The sequence below is a fragment of the Typopeltis vanoorti genome, chromosome 16 (genome assembly GCF_054136105.1).
Source record: "Typopeltis vanoorti isolate ZY-2024b chromosome 16, IOZ_Tvanoo_1.0, whole genome shotgun sequence".
Taxonomy (NCBI): domain Eukaryota; kingdom Metazoa; phylum Arthropoda; class Arachnida; order Uropygi; family Thelyphonidae; genus Typopeltis; species Typopeltis vanoorti.
Genome location: NC_143564.1, coordinates 30,339,661 through 30,356,257, shown reverse-complemented (window position 1 = coordinate 30,356,257; position 16,597 = coordinate 30,339,661). Strand labels below are relative to the sequence as shown.

At 35.6% G+C, this 16,597-nt stretch overlaps 1 protein-coding gene across 5 annotated transcripts in view; it reads left to right on the top strand.

Annotated features, from left to right (window-relative positions):
* LOC150097918 (SREBP regulating gene protein) overlaps positions 1–1,596 on the top strand; it is a 146,454-nt gene extending 144,858 nt beyond the window's left edge. For all 5 annotated transcript variants that reach the window (XM_090406547.1, XM_090406548.1, XM_090406545.1 and 2 more), the window contains one exon: positions 1,239–1,596. The gene's annotated coding sequence lies outside the window, so the exon portion shown is untranslated. The remainder of the gene's footprint in view (positions 1–1,238) is intronic.
* The last annotated feature ends 15,001 nt before the right edge of the window (positions 1,597–16,597 follow it).

Below are 16,597 nucleotides of genomic sequence, written 5' to 3'. Positions count from 1 at the left end.
ATGCACTGTAAACAATAACAATATATGACTCCTGCCCACAAATTTTTTTATCTAAACCATATAGTACATTTGTATTGTGGGTAGGATAAGAATTATTGTTCTATTTATTTATTAATTTTTACATCTTTTTTTATTTTATTTATTGTTTTACATAGTCTGGAAAGCAAACATGAAAATTTTTTAAAGGTGTAGAAAGTTTTTTTACCCTGGGTATATATTATGTTAAAGATACCAAGCAATTTTATAAGCTAGGTTTTTAATCTTTTTTCCCAAGTAAGCAATGTCTGTTTGCTTACTTGGGAAAAAGGATTAAAAACCTAGCTTATAAAATTGCTTGGTATCTTTAACATTTTTTAAAATATGCTTCAGACTTCCAATAAGTGGGGCACTGATCTCATACCAAGCAATGAAATTCATCCCCTACCTAATCTAAATTTGTTTTGTTGCTTATTATTATCTTCAGAGAAAGATAATGCAGTCAGACTCATTATGGAAGGACCTGCTGTCATACACAGCTTATTATGCCATACCTTAAACATTCGTATTCTCTGCAGTCATCACTCTTAGGCATTGCATTCTTTTCATTCCCTTTATCATATCATATCCTCTTTATATAGCTCCAAGGGATGACCTCTTGTTCTCTCCCTATCTCCCACCATTCCTTGAAAAACCTTTGCCATGTTAATCTGATAAAAACTCCTTATCAGAATTAAAAACTTATGTCTCTATCATATTATTCCTCTTCCTATCTACTAGACCAGAGCTTCTCAAAGGGTGGGTCATGTTAAATATTAAAATATGAGAGTAGTTTACATGTTCATTAGAAGGGTTTTACTCATCAAGAATCGTCGGATGAACAATTCAATGTCTATTCAGTTAAAGATCACATGAGAATTACTATTTCTGTCTAGTTTCTTTCAGCTTGCAGATCTATATGAAATCAATTTTGACATGCTTATCAGTCAACTCTTGACAGCAATTACACTTTGTTATTGTGCATAGCTCAAAAATGTAGACGAGTAGACAAACAGGTCAAGACATGTTTGAATGAACTTGTAACAACATGTCATGACGTACTTAGTATAGCTGCATGCTGTCACAGGTTAAAATAACAGGTGCATTGATGTAAGTTAGTTGTTTGTAATTGCAAATAAAATGTTAGTATTTTCTTAATTTAATCATTAGTGTGTTATGTAAAAAGTGTTTCTCTAATTATTATTTTTTAATATTTACCGTAGTAATGGATGAGTGGTTGATAAGGAATCCGGCAAAAACTCAAGTCACTGAAAAGGAAAGAAGGATCTGTCACAGATGAAATGGATAATCGAAGAAAAATTTATGAAAATCCTCCAACAAGTTTTCAATTATCAAAACAATGAAAAGTAGTAAGAAAATTCTGACTACTTAAAATTCAGATTTACGTGGAATGGTGACAAAGGAGATCCATGTTTGCAGTGTGTGAAATTCTGCAAATGAGAGTATGCGACCAAATAAATTACTTTGACATATTGAGACAAAGCAAGAATGGTATGTGCAATGTGTGTGGTAAAAATAGTGATATTGTGACATGCATTATTAAACTAAGTCCGAATGCATCATGGACTCGCTTTAGTCTTTATAGAGAGGCATTAGTATCTTAAACTATGTTAGATGATTTGAAAAACGTTTTAAACACTGCCAGTTCAAACAGTGTCAGTTCAAAACACGTATCCAGCTCTTTCTACCGCAGCTTTAAGAGTCCTGCTTCCTTTTACTACGTCATACATGTGTGTGAAGTTGGATTTTCAGCAGTGATAGGAATTAAAAACAAATTTCGAAATAAATAAACTTCAATTATCAAACATCTTGCATCTGAAAATAACACACACATCAACGTGGACGTCAAAGATGTCATCAGCAAAAATTCTTCACATATGTATTTATTAATCAGATAAACATCAAAGATGTCATCAACAAAAATAGAAAACAACCATTCTTCACATACACCTCATTATGTATCTGATTAATAAATTTATATATTAAGTGTATTCAATAAAAAGTTTAAAAGTAGTAAAGCGATATATTTTATTCAACCCCCTTCCTTTTAAAATATGCATTACAAGCAAGTGGGTCGCAAAAAATTACCGTTTTCAAAAGTGGGTCGACCCATATAGCCGCTCACATTCGTGGTGAATGTGACCGGCTGATGCATCTCTAGCTAAAGATTCAAATTAAAAGAGTTTCATTATTGCTTGTCCTTTTATCATTTTGGAATCATCACCATGAAAACTGAAAATTGGTATGACTTACGAAGAATCTTCTATTTGCTATCGCTACTTCCAATCTAGAGAGCAGGTTCCTCATGTGCATTGTCAACGTCATCTACCCAAAGAGAGTCATCTTCACTCCCATTCAGGGCATTAGAGATGCTGGTTTTTTAAAAACTCTTGGCAATTATTTCTGGGGAAATCATGTCCAAGCTTTCAAAATTCAGTTGCACAACAGTTCTAATGAGTCTCTTAACCTTCGCTGCTGGAGTCAGGTCATAGCTGCTGGCTGCCATCCACTTCATGTAGAATTTTTGTACAGTCCTTGAATGGCTTGTTGACTGATACATCCAAGTGCTGTAGAGAAGGTGTAAGACCACTAGGAATAATAGCCACATCGGTCTTCACATCCGAAAGTTTGCTATTTCAGGTCCTAAATGTTTGCAGAACCTTTCCTACACATAGCCTGGCATAAAAATAAGGCCCCTGGCCATTTGTCCCAAACTGGCATGATCTAATCTTGAACCATTGTGGTGTCCATCCACCCTTTTTCTTGAACTCTTACATGAATTCCAGTGGGAAATTTCCATTTCGCATTTTTTCCTTTTAAACATTACGTAAGGAGGCAACTTTCTTCCATCCAGCAATTGTGAGCATGATTGTGCATAGATGTTTAAACTGTTTTCATGTGCGAGGTATATGTGAAACTTTTTAATTTCTTTTTTTCATAGAGTAAATCAAGGGTACAAGATATACGTGAGGGCAAGTTATATTTGAGTAAATACAGTAAGCAGGGAATTCTATAAAAACCCAGGGCAGAAAAGACTCCATATAGTAAGAATAGGTTTGTAAGCTCTGATATAGTGAGGTTTAAGGAGATTAGTGATTTTATTGTGGAACGGGATTAGAGAAAAGCAATTTTTGGATGAGTTTTTTTGGATACCTGTTAAGTTAGTAGGTGGAGTGGTATTTGTAGTTCATTTATTTTCTCATTCGTTTTTAAGATGAAGATAGCATTTTACACATGAATGATATCATTTTTTTGTGAAAGGTGGTATACAGTTAAGACTTGTGGTAGACATCAAGTGTAAAACCATCATCTTAATTTCTTTTTGTGATAAAAATGTCTTAAAAGGATAGTCTTCCTTTACTTTTCATTTCTATAGTAAATTTTATTTTTTGACGAAATGAGTTGATTGAGGTAAAGAAGTTGTTTAATTCAGTGGCGTCTGTTTCCAGATGATGATGATGAAGAGGAGATATCTCCACCAGACTAAAGATTCTGGGTTGGCTGGTTTTTGTATGGTTCCCACTCATGAAAGGTTATTATAAACTTATAGTATATTTTGTACCATTGGTGTGCTAAGGGTTTTTTTTTTAATTTTTCTATTTATTTTTAAATAGTCCAGAAACCCAGCTGTAGAAACCAAACATGGAATTTTTTTAAGCTACTTCAGACCTCCAATAAGTGGAGAGGTGGTCTCATGCCAAGTGATGAAATTCATTTCCCACCTAAGGATAATCACATCCATCCACTGTGGGATTCAAACTCTGGTTGAAGAGTGGGTACTCTAACCACTCAGCCAACCAGGCCAGCTGGTGGACACTAAAAATCTCTTTCCAAAATTTTCTGTGGATAGATCAATACAAGGTAGAGACAAAGAATTTCCCACTGCAAAGCTAAAATGATATTTGAAGATTTGGCCATTCCATTTAAAGGATTTGAATTGAGGCAATGTGTGAATAGTTTAAGGACTATGGAGGGAACAGATCATCAGTGAGCTCTAGAATTTCATCTATAGGGACGTTGAACAATGAAACAATGTCCAAACGAGAATGGCTGATAACTTGATAGAAATGTATTTCTAAACAAAATGTAAAAGAGTTCATTTTATGTTATGGAGGCTATTGAAGGGCTTAGAACAGTGATTCTTAACCAGTGTTCCGTGGAAGGTGAATAGGTTCCACGAGAAGTTCTGGAATTTGTCATTTTTAAATTAATTTGTCAGCACAAATTAATTTAATGATGGTTTAATTAATTATCAATTATTGATCAATAATAAAAAATCAGCTAAATTACCACTTATTAATTATTAATTTATACATTACAAAATAACCAAGGTGTTCTGTGAAAATTTTAGGATTTGTGAAGTGTTCCGTAGTCGAAAAAAGTTTGAGAAACACTGGCTTAGAAACAGAGTCAGGAGTATTGTAACAGGAATCAGAGATGATAAAGGTGACATGAAAACTTTGAAAGGTTGCCTTTCATACATCATTCACACTAGATGCACTCACAACTTCAACAGGGAAAATGATCCACTGACTCAGTTCTCTAAAAGAAAAAATCTAGCTCTTACTCCTGTCCCCTCCTCACCTTCCATATATAATGAAAAATTTTATCAGCTGATATCCTATAATGTCCTCTCAAAAGCTTATAGACCTCTATGATATCACCCCTATATTCTGAGTCTATCCTCATAATCCTAATATCATCTTTATAACTCTTCTTTGCAGCCTTTCCACAGCTTCTTTATTCCTTTGTTACCCAGGAGACCAAATCTTCACACAGTGGTGCAGGTGCATTCATATCAAGGACTTGTAAAGACATAAAATGACTTTCATATCCTTACAGGTGAATGTTCATTTCAACATTGCAGTTACCCAATTTGCAATTTTTGTTCTGACCTTTGAACTTCTACTTTCTGTCCACCTTAACTACAAGATCTTTAGCCTTCTCAATCATTCCAAGCATAATCCCACCTATATAAACATGCTGTTGGATATTGCATCATGATATCCAACAGCATGTGCATAACTTTACACTAACATTGCATTGACACCCATTATTCTTGTTGAGAGGCTTATACGCTGGTTATACATGATAACTAATAATTAAGGAATTGACAGCATACACTAGAAATATAAATTAACTTTAATATATACTTTCCGATATTTCGGCAAACGTCACGTTGCCATCTTCTTGGGAACTTATTACAAAGACAAGTGCACACAAGTACTACATAACAGCAAATGAGAACAGAAGCTAGGAAGTTAACGTTTTCCTAAAGTCCTGATGGTGCCCCCTGGCAGACTATATTGGTAGTTCTTGGCCTTTGGGCTGAAGTTCTTCTGATACATGTTTCCCAAATTTGGGGCAGTCTCATGCATCCAAATTTGTTGAGGTTTGGCATGTTCCTAAGGGCTGAGGATGATTCCATGAATAGTCTTTCATATTTGAACTTGCTGCGGTGTATTACTGTGGCTTTCTTCCATCTTATTCTGTGGACAGTATCCAGAGCGTGGTCTGCAAGCCCAGAGTGGCTGTACTTGTGAAATCGGATGTAATCCTTGTGTTCTGAGATTCTGATATTTGCTGTCCTGCCTGTTTGGCCAAAGTAGGACAGTTTACAGCTGCAAGGGACCGGGTATACACCAGGTAGGTCTAGGGGAAGTGGTTGGTCTTTAGTGGAGCGGATAAGGGATGCCAATTTTCTATGTGGTCTGTAACAGGTGGTCAAGCCATGTTTTTTAAGATTTTGTTGATTTTTTCCGAGGTGCCTCGGATGTAGGGAATGGTGATGGATCTAGAGTAATCTTTTTGTGACGGGGAGGGGGTGGTGGGTTGTGGATAACTGGGTTGGTATTTTATCCAAAAAATACTTAACCCAGTTATCCACAACCACCCACCACCCCCTCCCCTTCACAAAAAAGATACTCTAGATCCATCACCATTCCCTACATCGGAGGCACCTCAGAAAAAATCAACAAAATCTTAAAAAAACATGACTTGACCACCTGTTACAGACCACATAGAAAATTGGCATCCCTTATCCGCTCCACTAAAGACCAACCACTTCCCCTAGACCTACCTGGTGTATACCAGGTCCCTTGCAGCTGTAAACTGTCCTACTTTGGCCAAATAGGCAGGACAGCAAATATCAGAATCTCAGAACACAAGGATTACATCCAATTTCACAAGTACAGCCACTCTGGGCTTGCAGACCACGCTCTGGATACTCTCCACAGAATAAGATGGAAGAAAGCCACAGTAATACACCGTAGCAAGTTCAAATATGAAAGACTATTCATGGAATCAGCCTCAGCCCTTAGGAACATGCCAAACCTCAACAAATTTGGATGCATGAGACACCCATTATTGTTTTCTCATATCTCCAGTCTGTTCAAATCACACTATAAATGCTGTGTATATCAGTAGCATCTCTGATTGCCCTATCTTTGCACCATCAGTAAGTAGACAATGAAAGATCTCCTGTCAGCCCATTTATAGTATCAGTGTATATATATTAAACAACAGTAGTCCAAGGACTGACCACTGGCATATTCCCCCCCCCCCTTCCCCCCACACATACCATATTCTGTTACCTGTCTATGAGCCACTCACTTACCTCAGAAAGACTGTTGCCTGTATGTAAGTTCTTACTAACTTCTCTAACATCTTTACAGTTACTCCAGAGATACTGATAAGTAAATAGTTGGACACATCAGTCTTTGCAATACCAATGTGCAATGGGATTATCATACTTTCTTTCTATTTATGCAGGAACTTTCCTGAACTACTAAGACTCAATTTATACTAACATGTCATGGGCCTAGCTAGTTCAGCCAAACATTTCTTTAGCATGATGATATCCCACTGTCTCATTTTCCAAATTTTTATCTTAGGCAACAGCTCTAAAATCTCTCATGCACCTCTATCTTTTCACCCAATATAGTGATAGCAATGGACTATGTTTGATAGAGGTCAGTGAAATGAGTGCACTCATTATTTGAACTACCTCATCCACTTCTAATACTAGAGAACAATTTGCATTTAGTCAGATATTCTTTTACTTGCAGCATAACAATGAAATTCATCATCATCATCATCAAATTCCTGCCATGTACCCTCAAGGGGTGTAGGATATGATAGTACATGAAAAATTTACATCATTACTAGAGACTGCAGACATCATTACTAACTTCCTATCTACAATTTTCCTCCAAATCAGTCTGTTACTTGTCAAGATTATCAGATCATACATTTCTATTATCCAAGGCACTTTTTACCGTATCAATCCACCTATACCTTGGTCTTCTTCTGGGTCGTTTTCCTGCCAACCTGTTTTGCTAATCTTTCCTCGCCCATTCTGTTTAAATGACCATGCCACCTGAGATAAGCTCTGCTAACGCATTCCTGGATGTTGACAATGTCAAGTTCTTTCCTAATATCCTCGTTTTTAATATGATATTGCCATTGATGCCATCTGTTCACACCTATAATCTTTCTCAGGACTCTCATATCTGTGGTCTCTAGTCTTTGGTCAAGTGTTTTACTTCTGATCCAGCTCTCAGATCCATAAGTTAAAACCAGTTTCAACACTGTCTTGTATACAGCTAATTTAGTGTTCCGACTAATTTCTCTCTTATTCCATATGAATTTATTCAATTGACTTCCTACCATACCAGCTTTGTTGATTCTGTTGTCTATTTCCATATTTAATTTATCATCTTCAGTAAAAATCAAGCCTAAGTAGCTGAAATGTTTTACTTGTTCCACAGGTTCCCCATTCACAACACAGTTGACATTTTCAATGATTCTGCCTATTTTCTTTGTCTTGTTATTGCTTACCTCCATACCATATCTATTACAACAGTTATTCAATTTAGTCACGGAATCTTGCAGACTTGTAGCATATTTATTTAGAAGTATAACATCATCTCAATAAAGCAAAGAGCTGACATTAACATCTCCAATTTTGATATCAGGTTTAATACCACTTTTCTTCATAATGTGATCCATATAGATAATGAATAACAGAGGGGATAATGTACATCCTTGTCTCACACCAGATTTAACATTAAACCTTCTTCCTGTAATTCCTTCAATTCTAACTGCTGACTTACAACTCAAATAAAGACTAAGTATTGCTTGATATAATGCCCCATTCATACCATATAACTGTACCGTATTGAATAGCTTCTCTCTTGGCACCTTGTCATATGCCTTTTCCAAATCGACAAAACTTAAATACAGATCTCTGTTATATTCCCATGCTTTCTCGACTATTTGTCGTAAAGTGAAGATATGATCCTGACAGCCTTTATTTGGCCTGAATCCAGCTTGTTCTTCATCAAGCTTTTCTTCCCCAATTCTTCTCAACCGTTACTGAAGTATACTTGCATAAATCTTACCAGGATAAAGTCTTAACATTAGTATTGAGCATAAATCTTAACACTCAGTAGGGATATTCCTCTGTAATTCTCACATTCAGTTTTATTTCCCTTTTTATATATGGGTACTATGAGAGCTCTACTCCAATCATCAGGAATTCGTCCCTCTGTCCAGGCCTTCTGAACTATGCAGTGCAGCCACTGTAGGACTTTTATACCTCCATACTTCAGCATTTCTGGTCGAATATCATACTATTCCTGCTGCCTTTCCACATTTCAAGCATGGATGTGGATGCCTGTTGAGTGTTTTTTTACCAGTGTGCTATCACTGCTTGTTTCATTTAGCAATTTCTCGAAGTAATTACTCCATACTTCAAGGATATCTTTTTCTCCAATTTTCATGTCACCTTTATCATCTCTAATTCCTTTTACAATATTCTTTCCTCCATTTCTGAGCTTCTTCAACAACCTCAAGAATATCTTGCCGCCTTCTTGATATTTATTTTTGATTTTCTTACCAGTCTTCCCATGACTTTTGTTTAGCTAGTTTTACAAAGTGTTTAGCTTTCTTGCATTTGTCTCTGTATTCTCCAAGAGCACAAGCTGACTTATTTGCCAGTAACTTTTGATATGCTTTCTTATTTTCCTTCACTGCTTCTTTAACTTCCTGTGTCCACATTGGAGTTCTGATTTTTCTATCCTTGCAGACAACCTCACCACATGCTTCTCTGGCTGAATCAATCATGGTTTTTTTCAAGGTTTGCCACTGAATTTCCAAGGTTTGGTTGCTGTTCTCAAACTCTTTCATTTTTTTCTTCAATAATCTTTGTGTATTTTAGTGTACAGTTCACATCTGAGAGCTGCTCAACTTTTATTTGCTTTAAAACTTTCTTTCATGTCATTGTTTTCAATATGAAATTCAATTTTATCCTGCTCAAGACTAAATAGTGATCGCTTCCAATTTCAAATCCTCTGTACACTCTGGTATCTTGTACCAGGGAGAAAACATTACCTATCAACAATAACATAGTCAATAAGACGTTTCTTATTCCTTGCTTCTTCTCCCCATGTGAATTTGTGCACATTTTTATATTGGAACATGGTGTTAGTAATAACCAGTCCATGTCCTGAGCAGAAATCCAACAAGTATTTGCCATTATTATTAGCTTTGCTCTTTTCTCCAAATTTTCCCAAAATATTTTTGTATGTCTGACAATCATTTCCTACTCTGCTATTTAGATCCCCAACAAGGACCAACTTTTCCTTTTTTCATTGTGTTAGTTGCTTTCTCTAAAGCCTCAAAAAATTCCTCCACTTCTACCTTAATAGAACCTTCTGTGGGACCATAGGCACAAGTAAGTATCATTGTCCTGTTCCCCATTCCCATATGAGCCCACATCACTCTACTTGAGACTGCCTGCCATTCAAGAAGATTAGCCTCATATTTTGTTTGAATACTATGGGCTACTCCTTCTTTTCCTTGATTGTCATACCGAGAATAGAATATAACATTTTGTATTTATTGCTCAGAAAGATCTCACCAGTTTTGTCTTTTTTTGTTTCAGTCAACCTTATTATGTCGATCTGGTACTTATCTAATTCTTCAGCCAGCTCCATTTCTTAGCCATTTAGGCTTATGTTGATAGTACCGATCTTTTAACTCTGATGATGTTGAGTTGGGGTGTGTTTTCATATTTGTTCCAGTAGCTGACTTTTTGCTGTTTGCCCTGGCAAAAACAACAGGGGACTTTGTTTAACTGGGCGACGTGCCAGATGGCATGAAATTCTGTCAGGTTGTACAATCATTTTGTATTTTGGTTTAAGCCAATAATAATACAATTTAGTCGGCTAAATTCCAGACCAGCCGATCCTCGTTTGTTCAGTATCCAGGTAGGTACCTATCAGGGTGCACCACGAGAAGGTGAGGATTGGACATTAGATGAGAAGCCCTGTCAGTTCTCCACGTACCTTTAAATGCTATATGGAGGTCTCCCCTGTTATACAGCTTTGACGTTGTGGTTTTTTGTAATTGGTGGAGACAAGAGTTGTAGAGTAGTTGGACTCCCAGGAGGTGTCAGGTAGTAGTAACAATAATAATATATCCTTTGCACTTGATTCCAGTTACCTTCCACTTGAGAGCTAATTTCACTAATGTCAACAATATTAGTATTCATGAAAGCAACAAATTCAACCACTTTGTAATGCTTCTGGCATTTGTGTATAGACATAACAAGTTGTCTCCTTGCTGTTTCTTATACTTAATCTACCATTTGCTTGACCCAATTGACAACTTTCTCTTTTCCCTCCTCACACACTCTGTGAGGAGGGAAAAGAGAAGTGTAGTCCATTAATTCAGCAGATTCATAACCATGCTCATTGACATTCGTATTGCTATTATGTCTACACATCCTTAGCACTTCTCTCAAAATGATCGTTTTCCTGACTCTCTGCATTATGTCTCATTCTAATAAATAATTTCTCTAGAAACTTGATGCCAAATCCATTCAAGTCAAGACCATCCCTCTTATGTAAATCTTTTCTACCATCAAATTCATTCCAGAACTCACATCCATTGTTTTTCTACATAGCATGTGCTTTGAATAATTTGCTATCATTGCCCTCCTTAATTCATTACTATCATATCATGCTAATAAACTAACCATTTTTTACTTTCTCTCTGTCCCTTCTTCATCAAGCTTTTCATATCCTCTATTACAATGTATTTTAACTACCTAAATCATTAGTTCCAACTAGCATTACCATTTCATTTTCTCTTCAGTTTTACTTTTGCCTTTTAAATTTTATTTTAGCTTCTGCAAAGCTTGATTTAGTGATCCCTTGGTCAAGTGCATATTAGTTATCACCATAACACATGAATTTTTCCTCCCTTATATTTTATATTTTAATTGACTGTTTTAATTTTTAATTGATCTTATTATCATCAACATTGACATTATTAATTGATAACTTATGCCATGTTTTCTTTACTGTTATTTTTCTCCTCGGTTCTCTTACTGTCTTAGTTCTTGTAAAGATTCTTTTTTTTTTTTTTTTGGCTTTCTACAACTCCCTGGTCATTTTTTCAAATAATTCCTTTTAATCCTGATATTTAACATTACTTCATTTATGTCTTCAGGTTTTTACTGGGTTCCATGTTATCGTTATCTTTAGCTTTTGATGCTGCTCTCTCTTGTTCTAGTGGGCACCATTTTTTAATAACTGCCTTAATTTAACAATGAATTAGCAAATGTACTGACTAAAATAAAAACCACCATGATATAGTAAAAATGCACTAATTAATCTAACAAAACACTCAATAAATAATAATAATAATAAAAAAAACAACTCCATTTTACAGTGCTTCAAATTACACCCATGCTATTCCATGCACGGAATAGTCCCAAACCAGATTCACATATGGAGAATATAAAAGGTTTACAGTAGCTACACTCCAATCATCTCTGAATCTGCATAATTCAGATTCAGAGATGATTGGAGTTCTCATAGTACCCATCTATAAAAAGGGATATAAAACTGAATATGAGAATTAGAGGAATTTTCCTACTGAGTGTTCCTAGAAAGATTTATGTAAGTTTACTTCAGAAAAGACTAAGAGACATTGTTAAAGACCTTGAAATATTTAACCTATATCTAATAAAACTTTTAATGCTTATTCCTAGATCTTAAAAAATAACGCGATTCTTGCTTATCATTATTTACACTGTCGGAATCGCTAGTTTCAGAATCATCTGATGCTAGAGATAATTTGGAATTTTCTACTTCCAATTTACCATACTTACAAATTTCATTTCTATACTTTTCAAATATTTCATTTAAACTATTTAAAACTATATAAAAAAAAATATTTGAATTTATGCCCTAAATCTACAGAATCATCACTATCAGAATCAAATTCTACAGGTATCTGAGATTCTTTATCCTTATTAACTAAATTAGAGATATTTTCACATTCCTCTGGCTTACTTACCTCTATATTAACTAATCTATGATATTCTGCTACTATTTCATCCATGTTAGAGTCAGTTTGATTATCATCACTCTTAACATTGTACATTATCTGAATTATGTACCCTGGGATTTCTAAAATTTCCTGCATTAGGTTTTGTTTTACCCAAATTTAATTTTCTCCTTTGTATTTGAATTATGAGCTTTAAAAATATTCCCTTTCCTACTATTTGATTGTGAATGAGATGCACAATTAGTACTAGGAAAACAATTCTCATCTTTCAATATTCTATTCATATCGTCTATTAATATCACTAAATTTCTACTCCTTAAATAATAATTTTTTAACCTATCAGAATGTACATTTATAATTTTACTAGGATTTTTGACATCTTGAATTCTAAAATTCACAGGAGAAAATTTCTTTAAAATTCTATATGGACCTAAAGCTTTCCTTCCTAATTTCCCAACCCTTTTTATACTAGATTTATCATCTAACAATACTAAATCTCCTGGTGCAAATGACTTATACTTTCTAAAACGATTTATATATACTGCCTAGTTTTCTGAGAACTTAATTTACTTATTTCACCTACTAATCTATGAGTAGTGGAAAATTTATCTATTACTGTTTCCAGATACTCATTTATGTCATTGTATCCTGTATTAGGAATGACTGAAACAAGTTCATTAGGAAAGATTGGATCAAAGCCATATAAAGCAAAAGATGGTTTTTTTCTTTGATAGCAGAATGAAAAACAGATCTACATGCAAATAATGCTTGAGAAATATATGTATATGTATCCCAATAATTAATTTTAGTGTTTGCCAGATTGAAAAGTATTTGCTTTATATTCTTATTCAGCCTTTCACACATACCATTACATTATGAGTGGTAAGGTGTAGTAAAAATCTTCCTAGTATTGAGTAATTTACATAACTGTAACAACAGTTCATATGTAAAATTTGTTCCTTGATCTGAAAGTAAGGTCTCAGGAGTTCCATATCTACAAATTATCATATTCAAGAACCTCCTTGCAATAGTTTTTGCAGTTTGATCCTTCATTGACACTGCTTCAGGAAATGTAGTTAGCATGCCTACGACTACTAGACTAGAATATACCTATTGCCTTTTTTAGTAATTGGCAGTGGACCTACCACATCAATAGTATAGTTTGCCCACCGTTTGTAGGTCCCTACTTCGTGTCTTTCCAAGAATAGTCGATACATGCTGAAGGAGAGAAAGAAATGAAGGACGTTCGAATTGGTCGCCAACACGCGAAATCACGTGAATTATAGGTAAAATTTTCCAACTGTTATACAAGCAACATAGTTAATTACAATAATCATAAAAGAGAAATTAATTTTACGACCGGTAATAATAAACAACTCATCCCACTATACGGACTGATTACCCTATTATCGGAATGGATTCTCCTTTTTCTGAGATGCGCAGAAGTGTCGAAGGATCTCTAATCGGTAGGCGAACATTAACAGCCTGAAAAGGTCTAGCTGGAATTGTAAATGGTTGTAATGGAGCTTTTCCTCTAAAAGGGTATCTTATTTGTCACTTATGGCATGATTTGACATATCTATGTCACTCTTCATACCTTTCCATCTCTATCTAAATATAAGATTTCCGGGTTTAAAAATGTATATCCAGTTGAGTTTCACCCCCTTCAATACTGCCTTCATAAATATTTTAAATATACAGGATCATCTTTGGGGTGCTTAAGGGTCAAAGCTATTACGATCCTTTATTCTTTCCCAAGTTCTAGAAAATCCTTGGTGTCCTGCCAAGTCAGAATCATGGGAAGTGTACATAATCCATGGAATCATTTGATTCCATGGATTTTGTACTTTCAACTTTTCACTTTCAACCTTCCATCTTCTATTTGTCTAGATAAGAGTAACCCATCTTTATCTAAATATAAGATTTCTGGGTTTAAAAATGTATATCCAGTTGAGTTTCACCCCCTTCAATACTGCCTTCATAAATATTTTAAATATACAGGATCATCTTTGGGGTGCTTAAGGGTCAAAGCTGTATAACTGAGAGGAGACCTCCACATAGCCTTTAAAGGAATGCAGAGAACCGACCAGGGCTTCTGACCTAATGTCCAATCCTCACCTTCTCGTGGTGCACCCTGTTGGGTATCTACTTGGATACTGAACGGACGAGGATGGGCTGGCAATGTGGGATTTAGCCGACCAAATTGTATTCTTATTGGTTAAACCAAAATATAGAATGATGGTACAACATGACAAAATTTCATGCCGGCTGGGGCGTCTCCCGGTTAAACAAGGCCCCCGTTGTTTTCGCAAGGGAAGCAGGGCGAACAGCGAAAAGTCAGCTACTGGAACAAATCTGAAAGTAAACCCCAACTGAACATCACCAGAGTTAAAGATCGGTACTATCAACGTATGAAGCCTGAATGGCAAAGAAATGGAGCTAGCTGAGGAATTAGATAAGTACCAGATCGACATAATAGGGGTGACTGAAACAAAAAAGACCAAAACTGGTGAGCTCTTTCTGAGCAATAAATACAAAATGTTATATTCAGGCAATGACAATCAAGGAAAAGAAGGAGTAGCCATAGTATTCAACACAAAATATGAGGCTAATCTTCTTGAATGGCAGGCAGTCTCAAGTAGAGTAATGTGGGGAACTGGACAATGAGACTTATTTGTGCCTATGGTCCCACAGAAGGTTCTACTAAGGTAGAAGTGGAGGAATTTTTTGAGGCTTTAGAAAAAGCAACTGACACAATGAAAAATGAAAAGTTGGTCCTTGTTGAGTATCTAAATAGCAGAGTAGGAAATGATTGTGAGACATACAAAAATATTTTGGGAAAATTTTGAGAAAAGAGCAAAGCTAATAATAATGGCAAATATCTGTTGGATTTCTGCTCAGGACATGGACTGGTTATTACTAACACCATGTTCCAACATAAAAATGTGCACAAATTCACATGGAGAGAAGAGGCTAGGAATAAGAAAAGTCTCATTGACTATGTTATTGTTGATAGTGATGTTTTCTCCCTGGTGCAGGACACCAGAGTGTACAGAGGATTTGAAATTGGAAGTGATCACTATTTAGTCTTGAGCAGGATAAAATTGAATTTCATATTGAAAAGAATAACATGTAAGAAAGTTTTAAAGCGAATAAAAGTTGAGCAGCTCTCAGATGTGAACTGTAGACTAAAATACACAAAGATTATTGAAGAAAAAATGAAAGAGTTTGAGAACAGGAATCAAACCTTGGAGATTCAGTGGCAAACTCTGAAGAAAACATTGATTGATTCTACCAGAGAGGCATGTGGTGAGGTTGTTTGTAAGGATAAAGAAATCAGAACTCCCTGGTGGACACAGGAAGTTAAAGAGGCAGTGAAGGAAAAGAAGAAAGCATACCAAAAGTTCCTGGCAAATAAGTCAGCTTGTGCTCTTAGAGAATATAGATACAAATGCAAGAATGCTAAACACTGTGTAAAACTAGCTAAACAAAAGTCATGGGAGGACTTTGGCAAGAATATAGAAAATAAATATCAAGAAGGTGGCAAAATATTCTGGAGGTAGTTGAAGAAACTTAAGAATGGAGGAAAGAGTGCTGTAAAAGGAATTAGAGATGATAAAGGTGACATGAAAACGGGAGAAAAAGATATCCTTGAAGTATGGAGTAATTACTTTGAAAAACTGCTAAATGAAACAAGCAGTGATGACAGCACAGTGGTAAATAAACACTGACCAGGCATGCAGTCAGGAATACATATCCATACTTGAAGTAGAAAAAGCCATCAAAGGCTTGAAATGTGGAAAGGCAGCAGGAGTAGATGATATTCGACCAGAAATGCTGAAGTATGGTGGTATAAGAGTCTTACAGTGGCTGCACTGCATAGTTCAGAAAGCCTGGACAGAGGGACGAATTCCCGATGATTGGAGTAGAGCTCTCATAGTACCCATGTATAAAAAGGGAAATAAAACTGCATGTGAGAATTACAGAGGTATTTCCCTACTGAGTGTTCCTGGCAAGATCTATGCAAGTATACTTGAGAAGCGGTTGAGAAGAATTGTGGAAGAAAAGCTTGGTGAAGAACAAGCTGGATTCAGGCCAAATAGAGGCTGTCAGGATCAGATCTTCACTTTACGACAAATAGTCGAGAAAGCATGGGAATATAACAAAGATCTGTATTTAAGTTTTGTCGATCTGGAAAAGG